Consider the following 5,064-nt stretch of genomic DNA (forward strand, 5'->3'; position numbering starts at 1 on the left):
TAAAGCAGCAGAAAACCTGGAATCATTATTTAAAGTCTAAACCTATGCCGTACCAAATTGAAATAAGTATAACAACAACAAACACAGTAACAATAGTTATTGTGTGATATGTAGACTATATATACATTATACATATACATATATACATATATAGTATATATACATATATATAGTATATATACATATATATATATATATTAGAGTTTATATAACTCGATATACTAGAATTATATAGATATATAGATATAGATATATTGGAAATTGGGGACCTGAAAGACTGATGAGAATTTGTAAAAATAACAATCTAAATAGCATTATTCAAATCCCAGGTTATGGAATAGAATAGGAACTGATTTTAGGACCAAAAAAATCCAGTTCCATAAATAAATAAGTAAGAATAGACTTGGCTTGATTAGCTCAAGGTAGTCATTTACTTAGGGTCAAAATGGATATTCATTTAAGCAGAAGTAACTAAGTTTTCTAACAGCATATTTGTTATAAAGCCATTGTCTTTGTTAAATAGACTCACATGCTCTTTCCAGAATCTAAACAACATCCCTCCATGAATTCCTTGCTCCTTTCTCTCCATGTTATGTTACCTTATCTTAAAAAATAAACAAACAAAAACCCAAAAACTCCCCCAACCGTATTATTTCATCTAGTTCTGGCCTCATTAAGTTCTTCCTCTTTATTATAAAACTTCTCAAAATAGTTGTTCTTTTTTTTCTATCTCCAATTCTTTACCAAATGCTTTATTTTTCTTTATAGTGGCTTAATTAAGACATAATTCACATAACATACAGTTCACCTACTTAAAAGATATAACTCACTCTTTTGCTATATAGGCAGACATATGCAATTATCATCATTGTCAATTTTAGAATTTTCATCACAGCAAAAAGAAACCATGAACCATATAGCTATTACCATCTTATACTCCCATTAACCCCTCAACTCAAACCTAAGTAGCCCCTAATTTGCTTTCTGTCTCTATAGATTTACCTATTCTGGACAATTCATATACTATGTGGTCTTTTGTGACTAGCTTCTTTCACTTAGCATCATGTTTTCAAGATTAATCCATATTGTAGCATGTATCACTACTCCATTCTTTTTTATGGCTAAATAATTTTGCATTGTATGGATATATTGAGTTTTGTTTATCCATTTATCAGGTGATGGAATTCAGGTTGTTTCTATCTTTTGACTATTATGAATAAGGCTGCTATAAATATTCTCCTACTAATTTTTGTGTGGACATGTATTTTAGTTTCTCTTAGGTAGATACAAAGGTGTGGAATTTCTGGGTAATATGGTAACATATGATAATGTTTCACAAACCACCAGATTGTTTTCAAATATGGCTACACTATTTTATATTCCCACCAGCAGTCTATGAGAAGTTTGATACTTCTCATCCTTGCTAACACTTATTACCTGACTTTTTGGTTATAGCCATACTAGTGAGTACAAAGTGATAACTCATTGTGGTTTTAGTTTGCATTTCCCTGATGGCTAATGATGTTGAGCATCTTTTCATATGTTTATTAACCATTCACATAACTTCTTTATAGAAATATCTACTCAGATCCTTCACCCATTTTTTAATGGGGTTGTCTTATTATTATTGAACTGTAATGGTTCCAAATATTCTAGATAAAAGCACCTTATCATACACATAATTTTCAAATACTTTCATTCTACGGGTTATATTTTCACTTTCCTTGATAGTTTCCTGTGAAGCAGAAACATTTTTATTTTTGATGAAGTCCAATTAAAATTTTTTTTCTTTGGTTGCTTATACTTTTGGTGTCATATCTAAGAATGTTTTGTCAAATCTGAGATCACAGAAACTTATCCCTATATTTTCTTCTAAAAGTTTTATAGTTTCAGTTTTTATACTTAGATGTTGAATCCATTTTCAGATAAATTTTGTACTTAGCATGAGGTGGGAGTCCAATTTTATTATTTTGCATGTGGCTATCAGTTGTCCCAGCATCATTTGTTGAAAAGACTATTCTTTCTCAGTTGGATGGTGTTGACACTTTTGTTGAAAATCAATTGACCATAGATACAAAGTTTTATTTCTGGACTCTCAATTCTGTCCCATCGGTCTATGTATCTATCTTTATGCAAGTACCACACTGTTTTGATTACTACAGTTTGTAATAAGATCTGAAACTGGGAGCTCTGAGTCTAACAACTTTTATTTTTTAAGATTGTTTTGGCTTTTGTGCATCCCCTGCCATTCTGTAGGAATTTTAGAGTGTGCTTGACAATTTCTGCAGCAGAGCCAGCTGGGATTCTAATAGGGATTATGTTGAATCTTTAAACAAATTTTGTATAGTAACTTATGAGTTACTTATAGTTACTTATAGTTACTATAGTAACTATAGTAACTTATGAGTTCTGTGAACAATTTCCACTTATTGAATCATTTTTAGTTTCTTCAACGCTGTTCCGTAGTCTTCAAAGTATATGTTCTGCAGTTTCTTGGTTAAATTTATTGTTAATTATATATTTCATTTTGATGCTATTGTAAATGGAATTGCTTTCTTAATTCCATTTTGGATTTTTCATTGCAAGTATGTAGAAATACAGTTGATTTTTGTATATTGATCATGTACGTGAAAAATTGCTCAACTTGCTTATTAGTGCCAAAAGCCTTTTAGCACATTCCTTAGGTTTGTCTATATACAAGATTATGTTGTCTAGGAATAGAGATCGTTTTCAGTCTTCCTTTCCAATCTGGATGCCTTTAATTCCTTTTCTAACTGCTCTGGGTAGAATTTCTACTGGACATCCTTGTCTTGCTCCTGATCTTTAGTTGGTTAATTTGTTGTTAAATTGGTGACTCATTAATTGCTTTTTCAATTTTGAATGCATTCCTGGAAATAGACCCTCTCCTCCGGAGTGCCTTGACATCATCCTCTTTGCCTAAGCGGGAGGAAGGTGTGGGTTCCACAGCACCCCAGACCCACTTCTTCCTCATTTGGGTACTACTTGGGCTCCCACCAGTTGTCCACCTGTGATGAGTTCCCCATCACTGAAAAACATTCTAGACCATCCTCACAGAGACTATGGGGCCCCTGAAAGCCACCCTGGTTATCTCTTGGTTGTACAATGAGGGAGTGGGAACAGCAGGTGATGAGATTATTAGGCATAGTCAGATTTCCATATTTGTTCATGCAGATCCTGCTGGCTATCAAGCCCAATTAAATCCCTTATAGGGTCAGTTCTATCTGTCCATGAGACAACCCAGATCTTAACTGACAAACTTGGACATGGAAAAGGCAGCTACAGGCAAAATAGCAAAATTGACCAACAGCAAAAAACAGGTAAAAATGGTAATTACACACCCTCCCCTAGACGATGTGGGCAAGGATCTTCCCAAAGCGATCTCTGGGTCTGGTTTTTCAAACATGAGGTCTCAGTGGAGGAGATGGATGAACTCCCCAGGCCAGGTACAAGGCATGGAGAGTGCCATGGGTGACCCTGCTAGGGTCCTCATGGTGGTCCCCATGACTAATAAGAGTGCTATGCCCTCTGACCCTTCCCATGAATCTGGAGATGAATTGGAGTGCCCCAGCAACTTTGACCCAGATCTTTTGAGCTTCCAAAAAACACAAAACAAAATACAAAAAGACAAGACAGTACCAGAGGTTAAGCCAAGGTCCATCTACCCCCAGGAGAACAGGAAGCCCTATGCCAAGGTTACAGTCCAATAGGGAGGTAGGGAAGAATCACAGCTTCTGATACGGGGGCTGAGGCCACCACCTCTGGGACCATTGCCCAAGCTGACTATAGGTGGATCCCTTAGTGCCTCTACAAACCCCCATTGCTGCACCTCCTGCTACTGAATGAATAGGTCTATTATCTATGTGCCATCTTGCTCACTTTCGCCCCCAGTCCCTGCCAGAAAGTACTGCAATTAAGGCCATCCTCCCAGGGCATATGGAAGACCACGCACCTACCTTACCACCCTCACCTAGTGCTGTTGTTCCTCAAAAATAATACTGGCTGCCTGAGGGAGAAAAATAAACAGCTGCCCTCATTGCTGAGCTCCAGGAAGTCAAAGCCCTCTCTGAGATTATTTCTCTATTCAGTAGCCCCATCTTGCCTGTGTGGAAGGCTGCAGGTACCTGGAGAGTCACCATGTGTAATAAATGGCTCAACACTGTAGTTCAGTACTTGGGGCCTGCAGTGCTTCCCTGACATTGTGATTGCTACAGGCTGTGACCCAAACTGAGGGTACTTGGTAATTGACATTGCAAAGACACTTTTAAGCATTCCTTTCTACAAGGATGATCAGGATAGCTTGCCTTCACATGGAATGGGTTACACCTTTAATGTCCTTCCACAAGCCTGCCCAAATTCCTGGGGTCTTTGCCATCAATGGGTTGGCCATGACTTGGAACAAGTCCCAATCTTGGAGGGAGCACTTTCCATCATATAGATGACATCTTTCCAGTGGGCCTAGACCAGGACACCATCTTATGCTGAACTCCTGAATTTTCCATCCTAATAACCTCATCTAACCCTAATTACTTCCCCTAAGTCCCATATCCAAGTACCCTTACACTGGGGGTTAGGGATTCAACATATGGATTTGGGGGGAACACATTCATAACATGTATCTCCATATTTTCTATTCATCTTCCCCTGATTACCTCTTTTCACACTATTGAACTTGCTTTTCACTGGACACACTTCTGCCCTATGGCCTTTCATACTTCTTGTTTCATCTGCCTGGAAATATATTGCAAATATCATCCCACATTCCACTCCCTCAGCTTCAATATTTGGCTCACCTCAGTAAATAATTTCCTAACTCTACTCTTGAATATTGTAACACTCTTATTCTCCTACCTAGTTTAGTTTCTTTCATAGCACTAATCACCTAGTAATATTCTACATAACGTAAGATTTTACGATATGTCTGTCTCTCATGAAAATTTAAACTCTATTAGAGCAGAGATTTAATTTTTTTAAAAAATTTATTGTTATATCCCCAACTTCTACAGTCATGTATGACACGCCATTGAAAATGTGTATTTTTAATGG

This window comes from Mesoplodon bidens (genome assembly GCF_964165515.1).
Source record: "Mesoplodon bidens genome assembly, contig: HAP1_SCAFFOLD_197, whole genome shotgun sequence".
NCBI classification, from domain to species: Eukaryota; Metazoa; Chordata; class Mammalia; order Artiodactyla; family Ziphiidae; genus Mesoplodon; species Mesoplodon bidens.